Source organism: Typopeltis vanoorti, chromosome 19 (genome assembly GCF_054136105.1).
Source record: "Typopeltis vanoorti isolate ZY-2024b chromosome 19, IOZ_Tvanoo_1.0, whole genome shotgun sequence".
Lineage (NCBI taxonomy): Eukaryota > Metazoa > Arthropoda > Arachnida > Uropygi > Thelyphonidae > Typopeltis > Typopeltis vanoorti.
In genome coordinates this window covers 68,616,022-68,642,888 of record NC_143567.1, presented here as the reverse complement: position 1 = coordinate 68,642,888, position 26,867 = coordinate 68,616,022, and the positions used below count along the sequence as shown (strand labels likewise).

The 26,867-nt window shown below is 35.2% G+C and overlaps 1 protein-coding gene and 1 long non-coding RNA gene across 2 annotated transcripts in view; one reads left to right on the top strand and one right to left on the bottom strand.

Annotated features, from left to right (window-relative positions):
- Positions 1 to 26,867, bottom strand: part of LOC150096225 (uncharacterized) — a 153,000-nt gene that overhangs the window by 22,862 nt on the left and 103,271 nt on the right. The gene's annotated exons all lie outside the window — the stretch shown is intronic.
- Positions 1 to 26,867, top strand: part of LOC150096226 (solute carrier family 35 member F1-like) — a 593,479-nt gene that overhangs the window by 556,328 nt on the left and 10,284 nt on the right. The window lies entirely within an intron of this gene.

Below are 26,867 nucleotides of genomic sequence, written 5' to 3'. Positions count from 1 at the left end.
CCATGGGCATGGATGTTTGTGATTGTCTGTGAAAATACTAGCGGTGGTGGTGGACAGTAGATGGTATTGATGTAGATGATGAGGTCGCGTGGTGGAGGCAGAGAGTTGTAGAGTAGGTGCCCTCCCTCGACGAGTCTAGGACTCCCTGAAGGTGTCAAATAATAATAATAAATAATATATTTCAGTCTGAAAATTACAGGCCATCATCATAAACTACCAATTGCCACTGATGATGGCCTGTAATTTTCAGACAGAGTTGTATAATGTCTGGTTTGCTGTTTAAAATAGTCAGTGATTGGATTATGAGAAAAGTCACAGGTGTAAAAAGAGGAATTCAATGGAATCCTATGTCACAGTTGAACTAGATTATGCAGACAACATAGTTGGGATATCATCAAAATACACTGATATTCAAGCAAAATCAGAAAGAGTACTGTAAATGTTATAATAATTAAATATGACTGAAGCTCTTAAATAAAACAGCAAATTCCACAAAGAAGCTAAAATCGATCATCATGCAGTAGAAGAAGTTAAGAATTTTAAATACTTGGAGCAAATGTAGATATAGGGATAGAATGCAAAGATTGAAAAAGAAAATACTGCTTTCAGAAAATTAAATAATATATGGAAATTATCTAAATATCATAAGAAAACCAAAATAAAGATTTTCAATAGCAATGTTAAGACTGTATTATTCTATGGATCAGAGACATACAAACTATCCAAAAAACAGTAAACTAAATTAATCAGTTTTCAAACAAAAAAGACTGTGTAAACTATTAAAAATATTTTGTCCCCTAACACATAATAATGATGCCTTATATAAATGACTGAGCAAAAGCATTACCAAAAGAAGGAAATAAATTGGACATGTCCTAAGAATGGATAGCAGAGAGAGAGATTCCAAACTATCCTTGACATGGTTTCCAGAAGGAAAAAAAAGGAAAGGTCTAAATTAACTTGGCAGAGAATGACAGAAAAGGAAAGCAGAATTGCTGGCTAGGATAGTTGGAGAGAAGCTCAATTGGTAGCACAAGACAGAGGTATGTGGAAGAACTGGATCTCAGCCTTATGTGCCATAAGACACAAAGAGGATAAGTAAGTAATATCAATTTTTGCTCATTAGTGATTGCAACCAGCACATCAAGGGTTCAGCAAGATCCTTTTTCCTGTAATTCTAGCATGAACTAGATTTTTGGATAGATCTTTATGAAGCAGACTCAGAAAAGAAAAGGAACTAAGAATAAGGCTGGTGATTATGAGAAACTCAAGAGACAGCTTGCAGCTGTAGCATGGAATGAGTAGTTGGATAAAGAGATCAGTGCTGTTTGGGTGATATTCATGAACTATCTAGTAGAACCAATTGTCTAATGTATTCCAAGGGTCAGAAAGTTAAATAAGGTAGGTGTGAAATGAATGAATGAAGAGAGATTAAGCAAGCAGTACAGAGGAAAAAGGCATTATGGAAGCAACATAAGAGGGGTGGTAATAATCAATTGCATGAGGAATACAAAGAACAGGCAAGGAGGTTGGCTCAGTTGGCAAGAGTAGCAAAAGTTCAGTATGAGCAGCAGTCAGCTAATGAAGCAAAAAAAAAAAAAAAAGAATCCTAGAGAGTTCTTTCAATAAGTAGCTAGCAAAAAAAGAATGGTTATGGTAGGATGGCTTTGATTGGAGAAAATGGCAGAGGATATAGTTCAGATGTTTAATGAGCAGTTCATAAAAGTCTTTCATCCTTGTAAAAGTGACATCATGGAGAGCTTGGGAGGAGAGACCGACTGTGAGTGAGGAAGAGGTATATGGGGAAATAAGCAAACTTGATATCAATAATAGCGATGATAATAGAGAACAGTATAAAAATATTAGTAAGATTATTAAAAAAGAAATCAAACATGCTAGAAACTTATGGATATTGGATGAATGCAAAAATATAGAAGAGGACTTAAATAAAAATAATTCTCAAAGTGCTTTTCAAATTATCAATAAGTTCACCAACCTTTTACCACAATTAATTGGAGCATAGAAGATGAAGATGGAACTCTATCACAGATAACCAGAAAATAGTTGATAGATGGAAATGTTATGCAACCAAACTTTTTCAAAAAGACCCTCAACTGACTGATGATATTTTGGACGGAATTTTGCCAGGAGGTTTGGAGGAAGGAGATTATCCGATATTAAAAGAAGTTATTGCAGCAGTTAGCTCCCCAAAAATAGGAAAATCACCGGGAAGTGATGGTGTCACAGTGGAACTGATACACAAAGGAGGTGACATCATCATAGACACCTTGCTAAATTTATTCCAGGACTGTGGAACACAGAGACTTGGCCTTCAAATTGGCAGACTTCTATCCTTGTACCTATTCCTAAATAGGGAAACAGCAATAAATGTAGCAACTAGAGAACAATAAGCCTTATTAGTCATCCAAGCAAAATCCTGTTAAACATACTATTGTCAAGAATCGAAAAGAAAATAGAAAGCAGACTATCAGATAAACAAGCAAGTTTCCGGAAGCCCAGAAGTACAATTGACCATATTTTTACAATACACATACTAGGCAAAAAATACATAGAACATAACAAAATAATCTGTGATCACAACTTTTTAGACCTTCAAAAAGCTTTTGACTCAATATGGCACAAGGCATTATGGAAAATTTTAGAACATTATGGTATTAACAACAAAATCATTAGGATTATTAAATGTCTTTATTCCTCATCTGATATGAGAATTGAAATTAAAAATTTCAGCAGTGAACCGTTCCAGGCAGAATGGGGGATAAGACAGGGATGCATCTTGTCCCCTCTTCTTTTTAATTGTTTTCTGGAATATGTCATAGATGAAGCTCATTATGAATATGACACTGGAACAGTAGTTGGCAGACTAAGAATAAATAACTTAGGTTTTGCTGACGATATCGATCTTCTGGCAGAAAGTGAAGAAGAATTACAAGAGATAACCAGCTGTGTTTTCGGAACATTAAAAAAATATGGATTATACATAAACCTACAAAAAACAAAAACAATGATAACCTCAAAATCAGACATCGAATTCTTAAAGATACAAATTGACAATAAGCAAATTGAGAATGTAAACAAGTTCACTTATCTAGGAAGCACGTTGAGTCAAGATGGTAGTTCAAAAACTAGTAGGAATAATTGCAAGTAGGAATGGGGAATGGATAGCTTAACTAAGGTTAATGATGAAATAAAGATACCCTGTTTGATTCAAACTGTGAAGAATAAAAATGGCATTTTCTTAGGGATAGTCAGAATTGACATGCCTTCTGCTTGAAAAGATCTGGGTTTTAAATCACGTTTAGGATGCAAAAAAAACTTTCACAAGGATATTTCATCTGAAAGGGAATTAGCCAGTCTCATGGCAAGACTTATGAACTCAGCTTTTTATCCTGCAGTATAGACAGTCTAACAAGAGAAAATAACCAATTGAAGTGATATGCTTACTTCATAGTCTTAATCGCTTTAGTGTTATAAACAGCAGTATTCTTACAGGACTATGTTATTATGGCTACATCTAAAGATATTGGCAGTCTAGTTTTTTTTCTGAACTGGTTAGGCAAAGTTAAAGGCAAATTACTTTCACTTTCTTGGCAAAGTTGGTACACTTTTGTATGAAGTCATTCTTTATATGATGAGGTGGAAGAAGAGATATAGAATCATCTATGATTCCAGAAAGTTTGCACTATATAGAAGTCAGATTGTATACAGCTAGTATATCAAAAGTATGTGGAACTGATAGTAGTAGTAGCTTTTAAGTGGAGAGCTATAGAGACTGAAGTTTAGGCTTAACTGTAATACATATAAGGTCCAAGTTACAGCAACATTTAAGGAAAGCCATTACAAAACACTTGCAGTCTCAGTACAATGTGCTGTCTTTGATGATAATAATAAAATAAAGTTGTGGTGAAGGTATTGGAGAAATTGGTGAGAAGTAGAACACAGAAATGGGTTGATAATAGTAGCATTCTCTGTGGTTATCAGCATGGGTTTGTTAAAGAGAGATCATGTTTTACTAACTTATGTACTATAACAAGGTGACAAATACCTTAGACAGGGGAGATGCATATAGAGTGATGGATTTTGCAAAAGCTTTTGATAGACTGCCACATGATAAACTGTTAAATTGAAACAAATGGGATTGGATAACAGACTTCTGAGTTGGATCAGTGACTGACTGTCAGATAGGTATCAATAAGTTGTATATGAAGGTGCAGTATCCTGAAAGAAGGTCACTAGTGGTGTACTGCAGGGGTCAGTTTTGGGACCACTGTTGTTCAATTTGTATGTTAATGATATTGGGATGGGTTTAACTAGTGATATGCACTGATTTGCAGATGATGCAAAACTGGGGAGAGCAATGCAGAATCAAGCAGATGTTATGGCCTTAGGACTTGAATAGATTGTATGAATGGGCAGGTAAGTGGAACTGTCAATTCAATGTTGCAGAGTGTAAAGTTTTGAGATTTGGTAAGCAATGATGGGATGCAAAGTATATACTTGGTGAGGAAAGGAAGTAGAGGAGATGAGAGATCTAGGAGTGATGGTGAACAAGGACTTGAAATTCAGGTGCCACATTGCACAAGTTGTGAAGATGTCACATCAGATAATGGCAATGATGCAGAAGTTTCTGACATGAAGAAACAGAGAAGTTATGATGCCATTGTATAAGGCTTTGATCAGGCCTCATATGGATTATTGTGCACAGATTTGGTTGCTGAGTTTTCAGGGTGATGAGGATTTGTTGGAAAGGGTCTGGAGAAGATTGACAAAGGTGGTCAGTGGTCTTTGGAATGCGGAGTATATTGAGAGAATGTAAGTTGCAAAGCCTCTTGAACAAGAGGAAGGGAGGATATGATTGTGACATATAAGTCAGTCATGAGTTATTAGGTTGACATGGAAGAGATTTTTCATAGAATGGGAGGGGGTAGAACAAGAGGCCATTGCTGAAACTGTATAATGAGGGTGTGAGCAGAAGAGTGAGGAATGGGTTCTTTGCATGGAGAGTGGAATGCATTGCCTGAGTGTGTTGTGAATGTAGACACATTGAATCAGTTTAAGGCATGGGATGAGCATTGTGTGCAATAGTGTGTACCTCCCATGATGAGTCTCCGACTCCATGGAGGTAGGATGATAATAATAAGTCGTCAGACTTACATCATCAGGGGTACTAGTACAACAAAAAAATTTAACAAAAGACTATAAATACACATAGTAGATGTTATCATAACTTCACAACTGGTACATACAAATAAGAAGCCAGAATAAAAAAAAAAAAGTTAAATTCATTATTTTATTCTGCTAGTTGCAAAAATTTCCTTAAACTTTCTTGTAAAACAATTATGATCAACATAAGGCATTTTTGTTTGTTACCAAACTACTTGATGGCCTGTGGTAGTTGTGTGGAATGCTGCCTGATTTATGATGTCTTACAAAAAAGTTTAAGGAATCCCCACACAATGTAATAAAAATCAAGGCTTAATCTTACACCAAGTATGGTCTGCTTTCGTTAATAACTGCCACTGACCTAGGATATGACATGTGTGATGCTACAGAATGTGACAACAACTAGTAGTGTTCCAACATGGATAAAGTAATGAATTTAACTTTTTTTTTTTATTCTAGTTTCTTATTTGTGTGTAACAATTGTGAAGTTATGATAACATATACTATGTGTGATTAATTTTTTATAGTCTTTTGTTGCGTGAAACGTTTTTGCACTCCCTGACGATGCAAGTGTGATGACTTACGTGACTTGTAGAGTTATTTTGTTTATTTTTATGAAACTTTATTTACATTATAATGTGGTCCCAATATTGGAAGCCTCTCACAGAACTGCTAAACCACAGAAACCTACGTTTTAATTTAATACTAAAATTTGTCTTCAGGGAAAAATAGATAATATTAATAACAAAAAAAAAAAATGCACACACCATATACAAAAATTACATCCATATTTTTTGGTATGTCTTTTATTTGTCAGAGTTAGCATCATTGTCAGTTCAGGGTTGATACCTCCCAAGAAATGAATGTTTGGAGGGATTATGCGATCACATCATATCATCCCCCTTATACCAAAAGTGACTGCTACTTCTCTTTAGCAAACATCTTCTTGCTTGTACAGCTAAAATATGTGATAAAATATCCACACTTGCTGAGACCAGTATCCCATGACAGTGTATTGCCTGCTGCTAAATCACCTCGGATATGGACTATGGGTGAGACAATTTGACCAGTATATCTGAAAATACAATATTATATTCTGATGAACTGGATCTTGATTTTTAGCTGCTAGTTATACAGTCACTCCATTTGATAACTCAGAGTTAAATGGTCTTGTGAAGATCTAAATCTTACCAAAAAATGTGCATTTTACTACTTTCGATAAAAATGCAGTTAAAGTTTTAAACACTTACACTTTTGTGGAAGTTAACTTTGAATTATTTCCCATGGCAGCATTGCTATGCATTTGTCACTATGGTACAACAGAGATTGTTCAAAATTAAACTTAGTGCTTAAGTAAAAATTGTCATTTTGGCATAAGCAGAATGACATGATATGTATGTATGTGCTGTTGTCACCATCCAGTGGAATAGTGACAAAGCTATCCATTAAGCTTTGTTCATATGCTGTAATCTCACTACAGCAAAACGTGACAGATGTATAGCTACTACCCAAATGATTCTGCTCCCATGTGATTTATTATATGCTCTCTCTCTCTTTCTTAAAGGATGTTGTGCATTTAAAATGACTTTGTGGAGTGCAATTTGGTGAGTTGCCCATTTGTTGTTGCACGGACAGACTGTGATTTTGATTACCATCTGCAGTTGCAAATTCATGGTCTTATAGGAGCAGTGCAGACACTTGCTATTATATGCATGATGAAGTGACAAAAAATCTGTGAGACAAGCATTAGCACCTCTATCAGGAATGCATATCAGTTATACTTTGGACAGGAGGACAGGAACTGGGTTGAAGCAGGTGTGCACAGTATTTAAGAAGAAGGATCAAGGATACACCATCAATGCCATTTGCTATCCCAATAAAGGAAACCTAAAAACCATGCAAGTGACTGCTACTTCTGTTTAGCAAACATCTCCTTTCTTGCACAGCTAAAATATGTGATAAACTATCCATATTTGGTGAGACCAGTGTGCTGCCATGGGATACTGGTGCTGCAATGTGATCACTGGTCACACTATCATGGGACCAGTATCCCTGACAGTGTGCTGCCATGATGCCTGCTGCTAAATCACCTCAAATATGGACTATGGATGAGACGATTTGACCAGTATATCTGAAAATACAACATTATATTCTGATGAACTGGATCTTGACTTTTAGCTGCTAGTTATGCAGTCATCTCATTTGATAACTCAGAGTTAAATGGTCCTGTGAAGATCTAAATCTTACCAAAATACCATATAAGATAAAATCATGGAGTATAGACTACAAGTTGGAACCTTCATGAAAAAAGCACAAAGATCACTTCATTCTTAAAATATTATCAAAATTCTGATTATATTTTTTCTATGAGTGTAATGACTGTGTTTTGTAATGGCATTGGAGGATTAATGGAAATTCTGTAGAGAAAACATTATCCTAACGAATGGCATTTGTTTAAATATGCATCAAAGCCTAATTTGAAGATTGTATTTCAACGACTGAAATTAAATATCTTTCATTCCGGTAGAATAGGAAAGAATTCTATGAGAATATATGGCTTTGCTTCTTAAATACATTCGCTATGGCAATGACTTCTTTGTGGGACATGTTTGGTGACCTGAAAATGATAGCATTTGCAGCTAGGCTTCCTGAATTTATACTTTTTTACATATACAAAATGGAATAGTCAAGCTAAAGATTACCATTACAAAGTTCATTCTATTAGTTCCAAGTGGAAAAAGCATTTCACATCCTCTCCTTGTGACAAGAAGCCAAAAAACATTCTCTTGCAACTGCTCCACATTAAACTTGGCTCGATGAAAATTTGTGTTAAGGTCTTAAATAGAAATGATAATTTCCAATATTTTAAATCCCTTTCTTTGAATTATAGCAGCTAATCCTGTTGTAATTGACACAATGAAGCACATAAAGCAATGGAATACAAATGCCATTACAGATACATTTTCATTCATTTGGATTTCTTTTCTTTCTGATTTGGACAATAATGATGATGAACCATTCCCATCAGGATTGGTTCTTAATCAAAGAAGACAATGATACCAATTATAAACAGAAGATATAAAGGAAGATTTTTTAACTAAGAAAATTTGTATCTGGGTATTTATAGATTTATGTGAAATGCAAATTAGTATATCAACTCATAATTTTGATTCTTGATAAATTCTAGAAACTGATAGAACAATTTCAAGCTCTTATTAGAATTCAGCACATCAAAATTTCGACTTCCCCAATTTATTTTCAAGGCAAATTGAAATTTTCAATTTGTTCCTTAGTGTAATTAATCACTTCTAATATTTCACCTTTGTCATGATGATACCACAGGATACAGCTACAAGGTAGGGACTACAGAAAGTAAATAAAAAAATAACATCTGTGAACATTATTTTGACATGCAGCCAATGCATCACTGCTTATTTTTTTTTAGAGGGTGAAGTTGTAATGGTAATATTTTAAGCTGTGAACATCTTTGTTTATGCAACAATTTCCATAGGACTGATAACATGTTCAAAACAATATTTCTATTGGCACATTTTATTTATCAAACTTTTTAAAATTAATTTAGAATACTGGCTTGCTTAAAATCATTGTATATGACTTTGATGCAGGACAAACAGCATGATTATATTGATATTAGAAAAATATAATTTTGGGGAATACATTAATTTTAATGAAACTTTTTTGGTGTTAGGTTAAAGACAGGTGAAAATAAGTCTCATCTTATATTTACCAGGAAAAAAAAAATGAACAAAATACCAGAATTGGCTACTGATTACCAGCTCAAAGCAAAGATCTCTCTAGAATTCTACACAAGTGTACTTTAGTATTTTCACTGTTGAAATAAGACATTACATTATTCGTGATTAAATGTAAACAAGTACATCACAATAACTGCAATGTTTGCTAATTGTAAGAAAAGCAAGATATTTAAATGAACAAATATGTATATATAGATATACTGTGATATTATTAATAATAATATACCTATAACATTAGTCTAGAAAACATCAAATCAGATTTTTATAAACTAATGGAAAAACTATAGAATTTGTTTTTAGTACTTAATGCAAAGAAATATAATAGAATTTTCATACTGTGCTATATAACTTGAACAACAACAACAAAATAATAATAATTTTATTCGTTGAGATGTTCATTTGTACGGGTTTTTTTTTTTTTTTTTTGCACATTTGTAGTCTATTGACTGGCTGATATGAACTGTCTGTCATTCAAAATAAAACATATATGTGTTCTTATGGAAAGAAATTAATTGTTTTGATAGTGAAATAATGTCATCGCATATCTGAACATTTAGAAACCCTATCAGATTAAAACTAATGAAAGGCTGCTGTTTTGAGGAAACGATTTCATAAATTTATTCACGGGTTTAAAAAAAAATTTTTTTATCCTTCCAAATAAACTGCATTTAAACTTTTATAACTTATTTAACAAGAAAATGTATAATATACAAAAAAGGGTAACCATAAATGGCTTTGAGAAAAAAATAAATATAGTCATACCCCGACTTACTCGAATCCGGAGTTACGCAGTTTCTTATATGTACGTATTCCCATCACGCCTCACCACTAGTCGTATCTTTCCGGCGCCGGCCGCATTCGCCAGTGTCGCAAATGCTGCAAACAAGCACTGACGTGTTTCGCACGGTCTCCATTCATACACGATTTTTATAGTCTACAACCCTTGCGATTGTTTAATGTTATGTTCTTGATAAAAATTTTATCACATAAAAAATAATAATGTCGTCCAAAAGAAGCAAGTCCAATTCTTCTACAGCTAGCAAGAAAAGAAAAGCATTCAAAGCGTACTACACACGCCGTTCGTTTGCAAGTCTGAATGAAGCTATGAGGCAAAATGAGCAACTGTCTGTTACAGAGTTTTGGAAACGGTTTAATGTTTTAGATGCTGTAAGGAGTATCGGAGATTCTTATCGGAGACACCTTTAAGTAGTGAAGAGTCTCCGATATCAGAGACTCTTCGCTACTGAAGAGACCGAAACCTCAGATCCAGTTTTACCAGAACAGCACATGACAATTGCAAAATTAACAGAAGGTCTCAGCTTAATTAAGAAAGGTTTACAGATTTTGGAGGACATAGATTCCAATGAGGAACGAATTGTAGCCACAAAGCAAGGAACAAAAAAAAAAAAAAATCACTGGCTTGCTATGAAGAAATTTTTCGTGACAAGAAAAAGACATTATGCCGTCAGACGAATCTATTACATTTTATGAAACCATCGACATAACTTTCTTTTTTTATGTACGAAAAACTACAATTATGATTATATTTCTTAAAAAATATAGGTTTTTGTAAACCTTTGGTCCCAATTGTATGTTTGTATATATAAATTACATGCAAAATTATATCCCGAGTTACGCGCTTTTCGTTGGTCCCACTTACCGCGTAACTTCGGGATATCACTGTATATATTTTTTGAGGTAAAACCCAATAAATCTGATCATAATTACTTAGAAAAGATTTTTTTTAAAAAAAAGATAAAAAAAATAAGTATATGTTGGGCTGGTGTGCAGTACAAACAGGAGGAATGTGCTCTGCCTTGCATAAATTCAGGGAAAATCAATTTTGATAAGTTTTTTAGACCACATCAATTTTTTTATATATATTTAAATTGCATAAATTAAATTAAATTATATTGGGAATGGGGATGCGAGTTCAATGTTGCAAAATGTAAGGTTTTAAAATTTGGAAAACAAAAATCAGATGCAAAATTTATGCTTGGTGAGGATATATTGTTGGAGGTGGAGGATGGAGGAAATAAGAGATCTGGAAGGTGATAGTAGATAAGGATCTGAAATTTAGGGGACACATAGCCAAAATTGTGAAGACAACACAAAGGTTTCTGGGAGTGATGCGGAGGACACTGACTTGTATTGAACAATTCTATCCAGAAAAAGTTTGCGTTGCTCTCTAGGTACCTTTCTATGAGCTATTTTAGCATAAAGATGGCATCGGTTGTTCTCCAGCCTGGAATAAACCCAAATTACTCTCTGCTAATTGACATCGTCTTGCAATCTTTTCTCAATTACTCTTTCTCATATCTTAATAGTGTGACTCATTAGTTTCAATCCTCTGTAGTTACTACAGGACTAGATAATCACCTCTGTTCTTATATATTGGAAAACATTCATATTGTTTTTTCCAGCATTTTCTCACTTTTAATGAAAATACACAGAGGACCTAAGTATACGTGTATACTTAGGTCCTCTTGCAAAGCTGCAACATTTGCTCTAATTCTCACTCTCCCCAACTTTGCATCATCTGAAACAACTGTATATCACCATTCCAATATCATTTATATACAAATTAAATAACAATTGTCCCAAAAGAGACCTCTGGGGCACACCACTAGTGACTTTCATCTGGGATAACACTTCTCCATACACAACCTGATGATACATATCAGACAGCCAATCTCCAATTCAACACACTAATCTACTATCCAATCCCATCTGTCCCAATTTAACTACTAGTTTGTCATGTGGCAATTTATTGAAAGCCTTTTCAAAATCTAAATACACTACTGTATATGAATCCCCTTTGTCCAATGTATTTGTCTCGTTGTTATGATAAGTAATCAGAATGCTAAAACATGATCTTCCTTTAGTAAACCATGCTAAAGAAAGATCAATTAAAGAGAATTTTGCTGTTATCAACCCAGTTCTGAATTCTTGTTCTCGCTTCTCCAACTTGACAACCTTGACCACAACTGTAGACAACTTTTGACTGGCCTATAATTTGAACCCTTAGTCTTATCACCCCCTTTATGAAGTGGAACAATTTTGCCATCCTTCCATTTCTTTCAAACCTGATCTAAACTAAGACTCGTGTTAAAATTGTAAGTTAAAGCTGTTATTAACTTTCTGGAACAGTCCCTCAAGACATGCAGTGATATACCATCAAATCCCATGGCCTTATTGACGTCAAGTTTACTCAATTCCTCATATACCTCCTGCTCACTCTCTATCATTGGTTCCTCCCTCATTCCCACTGCTCTCAAGTTCTGCATTATGTTACAATCACAAGGATGGAATACTTTAATGAACTGCTCATTAAACAGCTGTACTATATCTTCCTTAATGTTTATCATCCTCCCATAATCATTCTTTCTTCTACTGGCCACATATTGGAAAAAAAAACCTCCCTAGGATTTCTTTTAGCCTCATTTGCTAGCTGCTTCTCATACTGCACTTTTGCTACCCTTATCAAGTGAGTCGCCTTGTTTACTTTCTTGCTCACACTGTACTCCTCGTGTATCTGATTATCTCCACTTATTTTGTGCTGCCTCTACAATGCCTTTTTCTTCCAGATTGCATGTTTCAACTCTTCGGTCATCCATTTTACACCTACCTTATATAATCTCTGTGGAATACCATGACCTGTGGAATACACTCAGTCATTGCCTTGGAAGCCAAGGGAAAAAAAAAAAACTGTTAGAAAAACTAATAACCAGCATTTACTGAGATATACTTAATGTGCAGATGTATGCCATATTACAAGATGACAAAAATATCCCTCCCCTTTTTTTTTTCTTTGTCCTCATCATGTCACAAAATTAAAAATAAATAAATAAAATACTCAAATGATTAGAGTTTTACTAGTATTTTAGATCACAGACAACTGGCATTAATATATATATATATATATATTTTTTTTTGGGGGGGGGGGGGGAATTGTTGGAATAACTTATTCTACTCTGAGTGGAAATTGTCGTTATTAGTGTGGACTTTCTATAATGAATCTTTGGACTCCATAGAGGTTTCCATGATAAAAATGACTAATGATAGTAGGTATCATATCTTACCTTAAACTTATGCACTGAGAGAGTACTCATGAATGCCTCTGGCAACCCATTCCACTCACTCAGTCACCACTTCCAAAGCAAAAAAATCTAATCCTCATCGTCTTGATATCCACACTATTACACAACTTCGAAGGACTATTTGTTCTCTTTTCTTGTCATGAACTGAAGTAATTCTTTCACATCAGTACTATAAAATCCTTTTATTAACTTATATGTTGCTATCACATTCCTTCATTTCTGTCTATAAATTAAACTCTGTAATTACAGAAGTTTACATCTCTGTCTGTAAAGGATATTCGTAGCAAGTATATATCAAGCTTAGTAAGACGTGAATTACAGATAATATATTGCATTGATTAGTGCCATGAGTGGAACAAGGTCCATGCTGTCATTTAACTCTGCCCACAAATATGAATTAAACAGGGGAGTGAATCATTTAACTAAATGACAATCTGAATGAATCTGATCTATAATACTAAAAATTGTGCTTTTCCACAGTGGTTACATCACATCTTGTTTATCGAATGGATAGTACCTGTTTTCTAACCAACAAGCTGTGGATTCAGTTCGTGTATGAATTTTCGTAAGTTTTAAGTTGTAAATGATTTTTGTTGTCAGGTGGGAAACTCACTCTACTAGAAAGTTTTTTCCTTCTAGGTAATCAAGTAAATTATGATAGATAAACTGTTTTAATCCTATACTCATGTTGAAAGTTTATTTTTCACTTGGTTAGACTATAGTTAGAATAAATTTAGTTTAATCCTTTATCCAAGTGTGAGCAAACAAAGTTTGCATCTGAAAGTATCTTCAGGACTGGGGTAAGGTGGTACAACACCAGGCAACTCGTTGCAAAGGTGGAGCAAGCTAACATCACTCCTATCTCAGTATCTCCCATAATGCAAAACACATCTCCTTGCGGATATGTATAATGTTATGCATTAAGCAAAAGGCCACTACCCAGACTAGTTTCGACCTTTATTGAGGTCTCTTCAGTGGGAGCCAGGCTCAAGTGGAGATACCAGGCAGAAGCATTAGCAAGGTCATCTTGCTCCACCTTTATAACGAGTTGCCTGGTGTTGTACCACCTTACCCCAGTCCTGAAGATACTTTCAGGTGCAAACTTTGTTTGCTCACATTTGGATAAAGGATTAAACTAAATTTATTATAGTCTAACCAAGTGAAAAATAAACTTTCAACATCTTTCTCTAAATCCAGAGTAATTGAATAAAAAGGTGGCACACCGTTTGGCAACTCCTAGGTATAGATGACCTTGCTAATGCTTCTGCCTGGTATCTCCACTTGAGCCTGGCTCCCACTGAAGAGACCTCAATAAAGGTCGAAACTAGTCTGGGTAGTGGCCTTTTGCTTAATGCATAACATTATACATATCCGCAAGGAGATGTGTTTTGCATTACGGGAGATACTGAGATAGGAGTGATGTTAGCTTGCTCCACCTTTGCAACGAGTTGCCTGGTGTTGTACCACCTTACCCCAGTCCTGAAGATACTTTCAGATGCAAACTTTGTTTGCTCACACTTAGATAAAGGATTAAACTAAATTTATTATAAATCCTATACTCAAGCATAAGCAAAGTTTGTGCACAAAGTATCTTCATGACCAAGCTACTTCTATATATATAGAAGCTGTTGACCTTCAGATCAATTGCCTTAATATCCCATAATGCAAAGCATACTTTCATTTGGGTATGTATATTGCTATGCATTATAGGAAGGGTCACCACCCAAACTAGTTTTGACCTTACTGAGGTCTCTACTTATGCTTAAGTATGGGATTAAAACAAGAATATAATTTGTCTGTTATAATTTACCATCCTACTAACTAGAGGCTTGAAAAAAAGCACCATATTTGATCTTTAGGACAGGGACCTCAGATTATCTCACCCATACCCTGCTTATGATACTAATGTGCAATAAATTAGCAGCCTTATATGTGGATGAGGCAAATATAACAAAAAAAAAATTAAATCTATTCCTGCAACTACTCTATGAGCAGCAATTATTCTACCTACCTTTACCAGTGTTGGATCACAGTTATTCTTTCACTGCCACACCAAGCTTTCCTTTCAGTTGTAGCATTAGTTTGTAATTATACAAAATTACACAACATGAAATTATATTCTTAATTTTATCTTTTACCCAAGTTTGAGCATGTGCATGATAGGATATGGAGCAGATGACTTGACATTAAAACTGATCTAGCACACACTTTTAATGTACTATAATACATTTTCACATTCTCATGTCTTTTCTGTTAAATCCAGATATCTCAGAAAACATTAATTACTAATGATGATTTTTTTTTTCTTTTTAAATCATAGAAAATTCATTATATTTCTTGAGAAGGTCAACAGCAGATATAATTAGATATTGAGAACAAACTAGTATAAATTTAGTTATATATTTCCAGCCTTCCAGTTACTTATCAAATATGATTTTTTTCCCTAAAGATTTAATTACTGTAAAACTGATTTTCACTTAATTTACATCATCTTTTTTCAGGCCTCCTTTGTCAGTTAATTTCATCTCATAATTTGATTTTGCTTTCTTTTCATGCTGGTCACTTTTCTTGCCTGATCCTTGTAGTATAAGAATGCTGAAAGAGGAATTAAAAATGCTGGTTTGTCCATCTAGATTTTTGGTAATGGACAGACTTTTTACAAATTCTAGTTTCTCCATCACTCTTGTTTGGCTTAACTGCCGAGTAGAACTCATGTTAACAGGACTGTTGTTAAAAGTATATACTGCCTATAGGCAAGCACTATTTTGCCACTTGTAAATTCAAGAAAATATGTAAAAAAAAAAATTAAAAAAAAGAAGTTATGGTTGAGATACAATTTTGCCATTTTTACTCTTACAAATTTGCTCTCCTAGGCACTGGCTTAGTTACTTAGTGGGTTACGATGGCCCTTCATGTTAAAGATTTAAATCGATTAGAAACATCACAGAGAAAGAATTAAACTAATGTTTAATTATTCCAATATTTCATCTCAGTCACAAAAGACATTCTCAGGGAGTACAAACTAAATTGTAATGTTTAAGAATTAATGTTTCCCATATTGTCCTGACTAGAAAGAGCACCTTCTTTGAGTACTAGTTGAAAGCCTAGGTTGTTACTTGGGAATTCTAAGAATTACTGTTTCCTGTGTTTTTGGAAGATTAACACATTTGCATTCATTTAAATTTGGTTGGTTTTTAATGGAAGCCGCAAATTCAGAAAAAAAAAGCCTTTTGTCTTTTTTTTCTGAACTTGCTGAAATCAATCATAATGGTTTTTTCCATTTGATTCTGTGTGAGATGTTCAAGGCATGCCTACTAGACTTGACTGTAGTTATAATTACAAATGCATATTTTGTGTTTTCTTCCAAGTGGATAGTGGCTGATGTTCCATTCTGTCCATAGTAGACCAACTTACATGAAAAAGGAACTCTATACACACTGTGAACTGATAGAGGAGATAGTCAGTCCTTGGGGAACAAATAAGCTAATTTAAGTGATGCTTATTTAAGCTGCTAATTTAAGTGATGCTTGAAAACAGTGTAAATCATATCTTTTTGAAAACACTGGCTATATTTTTGATGATAATTTTTCTGAGGAGAAAGTTGAAGACTGGGTGAAGGATTAAGTATTTTGTTAGTTAAAGTTCTAATAATATTAATTTTTTTCTCTCTCTCTCTCTCTTCAGAAAAATTAGAGCAATGCCATGACTATTCTGTTTGTCTGGGATAGATTCTGTATCTATTCAGATGAATTCAGTATTGATTCAGAATCTATATTCTGTCTTCACTTCCCACTTGAAATTGGCAGCCCTTATCCATTTACCCTAATGACCAACTCCTCTCAGATGCTGATGTGTAGAGTTTCTTGTCCACTCAATTCTAATTTCATCTCATAATTGGATTTGGCCTTCTTATTATCATGCAGGTCACTTTTCTTGCCTGATCTTCATAGTTTAGGGAACACTGAAAGAGAAAAATGGACTTGTTCGCTCAAGTTGACCTGTTATGGACAGACTGGAAAATTAGCCACATTCTTCTTGAAAGACCATAAAAAATACATTTTTGTAACCATGCCTGCAGTCAATCAGACCATTCCTTGGACATCCCCTCACACAGAATCAAATGAAACAAAAATAAACTGCTCTGTTCCATTTCAGCAAGTTCAGATAAGAAATGCTTTTTTTTTTTAGAATCTGCAGTTGTCCTTAAAAACCAAACAAACTTAAATAAATTTGTTTGTTTTTTTTTTGGTTTATATTGATGTCTTAAACTTCCCAAAATATGGATAATATTAATTCTTAGGGATCCAAAGTTACAACCTAGGCTTCTGGCTAGCTAACAAAGTTCTACATATAGCTATGTAGGACTTTGTTTATACTACAATTTAGTTTGCACTCCCTGGTAATGTCTCTACCACTGAGATGAAATATTGGAAGCATAAAGCAACACAGGGAAAGAAATAAACATTAGTTTAATTCTTTCCCTGTGTTGCTTTCAATCAATTAAATCTTTAATATGAGAATTTATATACAGGGTGGTCATAAAGTCCTGCTCCAATTTTAAATTTTAATAACTAAAGATATACAAATAATATGAACTATTTAGTAAAAATTATATAAAAGTTCAAGTCTTCAAGTTTTATTCTTAATGCAGTTTTTAATTATCACACTTCAACATGGCCACCATCATTGTTGATAGACCTTTCAAGTTGATTCTTGAACTCCGTAAATACATTATATAAGAGATGCAGTGATATTGCTTGAATTGCATTTGTTATTCTGAACTTGAGTACATCCAGAGAGAGAGGTTTGATGAGTAGGTAAGTGTTTTGACATGGCCCCACAAAAAAATCTAATGGAGTTAGATCAGGTGAACTTGGTGGCCAAGCAATTGATCTACCTCTATTGATCTATTGGTTTGGGAAGGCATCATTTAATGTGGCACTCCATCTCATGTTGTTTGAAAGATTTAATCTCTGCAATTAGGGGATGAAGAAATGTAATATGGCAAGATAACCTTATTCATTAATTGCTGATTCTTCAATTCTTCAAAGAAGAAAGGGCTTATAATGTGAGAAACTGCTTAAATAAAAAAATCTTCTTCTTCTTCCTCTTTATAGTGCTTTTATCCCACTTGGTGCAGGGCCACTGGTTTGTCGCAGAGTCTGGCATTGGGGGGAGGGGATTTTGTATGTGTTCACAGGGCTTGTTTGCCTGTTCTTGGGGATGAAAACCTGAGTTTTCAGGTGAAAATATCCTCCCCCCCCCCCACCTCCATATGAGACCAGCTAACTATATGTGTGTGATATTTGGAGGAAGAGACACAAGAAATTAATATAAGAATGCATTAAACATTAAAGGCATTTATGCCATGAGGTGGCACATGGTACACAATTAGCATCAGGGACACTGCTGAAAGAAGAAGCAACTGTTTTCAAATTTTAGTTAATAACGTTAAGTTAATTCATTGTAGATTTTGTTTTATATGATTGTGCACTAGACTGGGTAATTTAGATTTAAATAAAACTTGTATATTTTCTGAAAGTAGATATTATCAGTATAGTACAATGCATAGTAGAAGAAAGGCAACCAAGACATTCTTGTTTGGGGTGTGAATTTGCATGGTATTGTTCAGTGCAGTAAATGTGAGATTTATTCATTGTAAAAGTTGAAAGATTTGTTGAAGGAGAGCAAAACTGGTGTGCAAGTTTGTAGTAATTGTTTTGAGAGTGAGTGCCAGTTGGGTGGAGAGAATGTGTTATCAGAGTAGGCAGTCTTGACAACAGACCAAAAATGTTAATACTGGAGATAATGTTGAAAGTGCAGTGGTGGAAAGTCAAAACAAAGAGGATCTCGATAAGGATATAGTGTGCTTATGTGTAGTCCTTCATAGGTCAAAGCACAAAATTGGTAGAGCTGAGAAGAAAAATAAAAGCAAGAGGTCTAAGGTAAGAAACAAAGTCATATGAATAAATATGAAAAAGAGAACAAGGAGAAAAAAATTTTAGTGATTCTACGAAAAGAGAAATATTTAATGAACGTGTGAAAAAAGCTTGTTTCCCTGGTGTGAAAGTGAAAGTTAATAATATTAATGATGCTGCCAGGATGTAAAAAACAAAATAAAAAAAAAAAAGATAAAGTTAAAGAATTGATTGTTTTGGGTGTCACTAATGACCTGAGCAGTGAGAAGTATTGTATGAAGGAGAATGTAAAGGAGTTATTGGAAGAAGAGAAAAAGAAGAGCAAGAGAGTAAAGATTGTAAGTCTGTTACCATGCTATGATAGAGGCAAACAAGGAATAAGAAAATGATAGCAAATGAATCTGTATGCAGGTTGTGTAGAAGAAATGATATAGATATCTAAATTAATGCTGATGGACTGCACATATATGGATTTGGAGTGAGGTGTCTAGAGAAGGCTTTGTTCACTGAGAGTGTGAAAGCAGTTCAGGAAAACTAAAACAATTAAGGTGGTCGAAAGTGAGTGTGCAAAGGCACCCATGAGGTGAGTGAGCACAAGAATGACCAAAAATGTAGAATGTAGTCTCTCAAGCAATCATATCTAATGCTAGAAGTATCAGAAGTACCAAAAACATATAGGCATTAGTGAAACTTGATTAATAGCAGATTATGTAGTTACATCGATAGAATGTGAAGAGTTTAGTATTTTCAGGGAGGATAGAGAAGATATAATTAGGAAGGGGAGGGAGTACTGTTGTTGATGATAGGATAAATTGCAGCCAAAAGAGTAGGAGACAAGTGGTAAGATGACAGTAGTTTTGAGGCAGTCTAGTGTGAGGCTGAGGCTAATAAGACAAATACATAGCTTTTGCTGCTACAGGCTGGGAGGGGGGGGGGGGGGTTCCAGGAATGATGTGGAAGACATGCATCAGCAAATTAGTACAGTGAGTGCAGGCCAAGTAATTATTATAGGAAACTTCAACTATGAAGACATAGACTGGAAGAAGGAAAGATTATGTGGCAGGAGGGAAATGGAATTTATATGCCTACTGAGAGATAATTACTTTAAGCAGCATATGATTGAGAGAACTAGGGGTATGAGAATAGGATCTGGTCATAGGATCAGAAGATCTGTCCATAACCAAGGTGGCTACATTACCTCTGACTGGGAAGAGTAATCATGCAGTCTTCACGTGGAAGGTTGCTGAAAATAGTTGCATATTTTCCCCCCATCTCATAATCAGATTATAAGATGAGGGGAAAATATGGAACTAAGGTAGACAATTATGACAAGCTTAAGAGACAGCTTGAAGCAGTGCCATGGTATTAAAGTCTGTAGGGGAAGGATGGTAGCAGTGTATGGGGGGGGGGGACAAGGGGTATTTGGAGGAAGCAATATCAGACTATATCTGAGACCACTAGGAAGGAGTTAGATGGATGAGGAGTATCATTAAGAAGTAGCTGCAAAAAAAGAAGGAAAATGTGAAGGCAGAAGGTGACTAGAAAACAATACCATAGTACAATAGGAGAAGTGACTAGCATGGCTAGGAAGGCAAAATCAGATTATGAGAAGAAATTAGCTAACCAGGCCAAAAGAAATCCAAGAGTTTTTCTTTCATTATGTGAAAAGTTAGAGGAGGAATGACTATGAAAGGAACTTTAACGTGTTGATGGTAGTGAGTGACAGAAGCAGATGAAACAGTTGAATTACTGAGTGACCACTTTTTGCAAGGATATATCATCCAACTGAAGATATGCTGAAACATATATGGCCACGACTAATGTAAAAACAACAGTTGATGAAATAGAGGTACTTAGGCTACTGCCTATACCTAAGAACATTAATGAAAAACATTAAAGAACAGAAACTTAACTATTTTGGACATCTAACTAGACAAGAAGGCATTCAGAAATTAATATTAGAAGGGAAACTGGACAGAAAAAGAAGAGGTAGACCCAGGAGAATGTGGTTTGAAGACATTAAGGACTGGACTGGAATGGCTTGAATTACCATAAATGTTCCAGAGCAGCAAAAAGAAAGAAAAAAGTTCTGTGACATGGTTGCCAACCTCCTTCTAGGGGATGACACTTGAAGAAGGCTGCTGCAAAATTTCAAAGCAAATATGGCCATGGATCAGCTTGCATTTTAAGAGAATGTGCAAGGGAACTGGCAATACCTCCAACTGCAATGTTTAATTCAAGTCTCAGCTCTGGCAAAGTCCCAGCAGAGAGAGAAAGGAAGGAAAAATAATTCATTTAGATAATGGAGGATCTAGTAAAAGTACTGGAAAAGTTTATCAAAAAAATAATTCAGGAATGGATAATAAGAATATGTTACTTTATAAGGTGCAGCATAGCTTTGTGAAGGATTGGTCATGCCTTAGTAATCTACTAACTTTTTATGATAGAGTGACAGCTGAGATGGATAAAAGGAATGGTTACACAATGATAATGCTGGATTTTGCAAAGACATTTCATGCCACATGGAGATCTGTTATGTAAATTAGGGATGGACATGAAACTGGCAATATAGATATGTGAATGACTGATTGATAGATACCGAAAAGTGGAATACAGAAAATCAGAATCCACTAAGCTCTGTGCTTGGATCACTACTGTGCAATTTGTACATAAATAATATAGGAAATAATTTGAAGGGAAATATTCAGTTATTTGGTGTTAATGCTAAACTGGGTAAGTTTAGTTAATCAAGGTTATGTGGAGAGCTTGTGGGATGATTCAAATAGGTTGACAGTATGGGTAAAAAGATAATGGATATCAGTTTAATTTGGAGAAGTGTAAAGCTAGAAATTGGGGGTTGAGATAGGATAGTGGATAGAGTTGAAGTTTAGAGGGCATATTACTAAGGTTGCCAAGTTAGCTCATAGGATTAACTGGTTATTGAAGAATACACTAACAAGTAGAGATAAGGACGTAACATTTCTCTTTATAGGGCCTCAATATATCCACATCAGGATTACTTTGCTCAGGACTGGTCACCTGGGTTTCTTAGAGATGACAAGGTAGTGGAAAGTACCAAGAGGACAGTGACCAATATGGTGAGTGGTCTATGGAATACTCCCTATGAGGACAGATTGAGAGTTTGTGGGTTGCAAAAGTCGGTTGAGAATGAAAAGAAGGAATGTGATAGAAACATTTAAAGTTACTTAAAGGGTTTTATACAACTGATGCAGAGAAAATATTTCAGCACTCACTGCAGAATAAGAGGTCATTCCTGGAAATTGAGTAGGAGTGTGGGTTAGCAAGGTTCTGAGGACTAGATTTTTCACTTGGAGAGTCATGAATAAATGGAACAAGTTGCCAGAGTCAGTTGTGCATGTTGTTATTATTAACATCTCAGCTTCATGAAGGTGAGATGTTAAATGGCAAATGGAATATATTGCCTGAAAGTGCAGTGAGTGCAGTAACTGTGAATAGATTTAAGCACTCACTGCACTTTCAGGCAATATATTTCATTTGCCAATCACTCTCCATGCAAAGATCCTACTTCTCACTCCCCTGTTCACGTCCTCCTTTATCAATATACATCTCTACTCTAACAAAAATCTCCTCCACATTAATCTGGTAACAATCCCCACCAACTTATATGTCTCAATCATATTCCCTCTCCTCCTTATATTCACAAGGCTCTGCAAGTTGCATTCTCTCAATCTCTCCTCATATCTGACATTTCATAGACCTGACACTGGCGTAGTAAACCTTCTCTGTACCCTCTGCAGTACATCCTCATTCCCTTAGAAACCAGGCAACCAAATATGGACAGTAGTCCATATTTGGCATATTATGGCAATAATGAGGCAGAGGACACTGACATGCAGAAGGGAACCATAACCTTCTTCATGTCAATGTTCTCTTCATTATTGACATAATCCATTGTGATGTTCTTACAATTTTAGCAATGTGACCTCTAAACTTCAAGTCTTTTTCCACTATTACTTCCAGAAGATCTCTCATTTCTTCCATCTCCTTCAAAATTTCCCCATTAATTGTATACTCTGCATCACTACCTTGCCAACCAAATTTCAAGCCATTGCATTTTGCAACATTAAATTGATAGCTCCACTCACACAGTCTACTGAGATCCTCTTGCAAGGCCACATCAACTCTAATTCTCATAGTTTTCCCCAACTTTTCATCATTGGCAAACAGCTGCATATCTCCAGTTAATGATCTCAATGCCATTAACAAACAAGTTAAACAATAATGGTCTCAAAACAGATCCCTTTGGCACTCCATTAGTGACCTTCTCTTTTGGAATACCACTCCTCCAAACACAACCTGCTGATATCTATCTGACAGCCAATCAGCTATCTAACTCACTAGTTTGTTATCTAATCACATCTGTTGTAATTTAACTACCAGCTTATCATGTGGCAGGCTATCAAAGGCCTTTGAAATATCCAAGTATCCTACTGAATATGCAATATACATCTCCTTTATCTAGTGAATTTGTCACCTTGTTGCAATATGTAAGCAGATTGCTAAAGCATGACCTCCCACAAAACAAACCCATGCTGATCATCAATAAAGAATACTGCTATTATCAACTAATTTCTGAATCTCAATCTTCACCAATTTCTCTCTAACGCCTTAACAACTCCAGACATGCAGATCAGCCCATAATTTGTATCTCAATCTTATCCTCTCCCCACCTTTGTGAAGTGCAACAATTTTACCCACCTTCCATTCCTTAGGGATTTGCCCTGTCGTCACAAGATTTATGTTAAACAGGTGTGCCCAAGATGCCATTAATTCTCCACATCATTCCTTTAAGACACACAGAGATATACTGTCAAGTCCTGCTGTCTTATTAACATCAACTTTACTAAATTCCTTATATACCTCCTACTCATTCACCATCAGCCACTCCTCCTCCTCTACCATATCCTCTATAAACAAGCTTCTCATTATGTTGACTTTGTAAGGATGAAATACACTGATAAACTGCTCACTGAATACTTTATATCTTCTGCATCGATTACCAATCTGACAATATCAACTAGCATCATCCTCCCATAGTCATTTTTCTTCTTGCAACATATCAAAAGGATTTTTCTTAACTTCATTGGCTAATTTCTTCTCATATTGCACTTCTGATGTCTTTACCAACTGAGTCACCTTCTTGGCCTTCTCTTTGTACTCTTCAAACAACTGATTATTACAAACATTCATCTTGTGTTCTGCACAGTAGCTTCTTCTTTCAGATTTTACACTTAATCTCTTCATTCAATCATTTTAGGCCTACCTTATTTAGCCTTTTCACCTTTGGAATACACTCAGATATTGCTGTTGTTAAATGGCTCTTGATCAATGCGCCAATCAAAGCAGCATCTCTCCTTTCCACTCGACACTTCTTTCCATGCTACAGCTCCCAGCTGTCTTCGAAGCTTTTCATAATCACCAGCTTTATCATCATCATCATCACAAACCATGGGCTCACTGCCTGTTGGTGTCCAATGCCTCCTTCACTATCTTCTTCCACCTTTCTTTGTCCAGTGCACATTGTCACAGTTTCTTACATCCATTCCACACCAGTCCTTTATGTCATCTATCCATTCTCTGTATGCTCTACCTCTTCTGTTTACACCATCCATAATACCAAACATTAATGTCTTTATCTTCTGGTCCTCGCTCATTCTGCAGATGTGTCCAAATAATTGCAGATTCCATTTTATGATCTTCCGATAGAGCTCTTCATTTGTGATTTTCTTTACCCATCCCATTCTTAGAATCTTCCTGTAATGAGTTCTTTCAAATGCCAAAATTCTTTTTCTTTATTCCTTATTTATAGCCCACGTTCAGATCCATACAGCACAGCGCTAAAGATGCATGTTTCCAGCACTCTTAGTTTTGTTTGCAGGCTGATCACTTTAGTTTTCCAGATGTTATCCATGGCCTTTAGATTTGTTCTTCCTTTTGCAATCCTGATCTTTATTTCTTTTTTACAGTCCAAATCATATGTCATTTTACTTTTCAAATATGTGAACTGTTCTACATTTTCTATATCAATTCCATCCACTTGCATCTTTTGTTTCATGTTCTTCTCACCAAATACCATTGTCTTTGTTTTTTCCAAGTTCATAACAAGTCCAAATCTCTTTCCTTCCTCATTTAACAGTTTCAATGTTTTTTGTAGTTCTCTCTTCTTCTTCCTTAATAACAATGTCATCTGCAAATCTCAGATTGTTAATTCTCATCCCATGTACCAATATTCCTTTTGCACTTTCCTTCATTTTATCTATTGTTTTATCTAAATGTGCAATGAAATTGCTTGGTGATGTTGGTCCCCCCCCGTCTAGTAACTCTGCTTGTTCTAAACCATTTCTCCAAATCATCACCTATTCTAACTGCTGCAACTGCATTCTTGTAAACATATCTTAATATAGCTATTAGTTTTCTATCAATTCCATAAGATTCTAGCACTGCTAAGGTCGATACTGTCAAATGCCTTCTGAAAATCAACAAAGCAGGTATATATTTTGGTTTTTTCTCCTAGCTTTCTCTGCTATTAACTGCATTGTCAAAATCTGTTGAATTGTGCTTCTATCTTTTCTAAATCCTGCTTGCTCATCTGCAAGGTATGCTTCCAATTGTGTTCTCAATCTTTCTGTCAATATCATCATCATCACCTTACCAAGGTGACTCGTCAAAGCAATTGTTCTATAATTTTTACATTCTAGCTTATTTCCTTTCTTGTATAATGTCACTAATATCGATTTCATGCACTCCTCTGGCATTTTCCCTTCTTACCATACCATATTACATAGTTGGTGCATTTCTGTAACCATACTTTTGCCACCATATTTAATAATTTCTCCAGTGATGTTATCATTACCAGGACTCTTGTTGTATTTTTAGCCATCCTATTGCTTTTTTTTACCTCTCCTCTTAAACTGTCTACATCATACTCATTACCTGGTGGTGATATCAGCTTCAATTGTTCTACTTTGGCCAAACAGGCAGAACAACAAATATCAGGATTTCAGAACACCAAGACTACATCCGGTTTCACCAGTACAGCCGCTCTGGGCTGGCAGACCATGCCTTAGATACCCACCATAAAATTCGTTGGAAGAAAACAAAAATAATTCATCGCAGCAAGTTTAAATACGAAAGATTATTCAAAGAATCTTCAGCAGCTCTCAAAAACATTCCTAACCTCAACAAATTTGGGTGCATGAAACTGCCCCAAATTTGGGAGACTTTCATTATGAGAACTTCAGCCCAACTGCCAAGACTACCAAATTAGCCCGCAAGAGGGCACCATTAGGACTTTAGGAACAATATTAGTTTCTTGCTTTCTTCCTCATTTGCTTTGTGTTAGTTCCTGAGTGCACATACCATATCTTTATGTTCCTGAAGATGGCAATGTGACGTTGCCGAAATATAGAAGTGATTCATTAAAGTTACCTTTAATTAATTTACTTTATTTGCGTTGTTAATTCCGTAAACTAATTACCAGTTCAATTCTTCAAGCAGTTTCCCAATGCTATCTAAATCTAGTTTTTCTTCATATAACTCACTACAGTATCTTGTCCACTGCTGCACAGTTTTATCTTTATTCATCAATACTTTTCATTTTTCATTTTTAATTGTGGTCTGTTTTGGTTGCCACCTGCTATTAATGGTTCTAATCATTTTGTACACTTCCCTAGTTTTATGCTCTCCATAGTGCTGTTCTATATTATTGCATTGGGCTTTTAACCATTTCATCTTATCCATTCTGACTGCTATTTTCACCTCATTACACTTTCTTCTATACTGCTCCTCTATTTGTTCTGATGTATCCCTTCCCTTCTTCAGCATTTTCTTTTCCTGTACTAACTTCA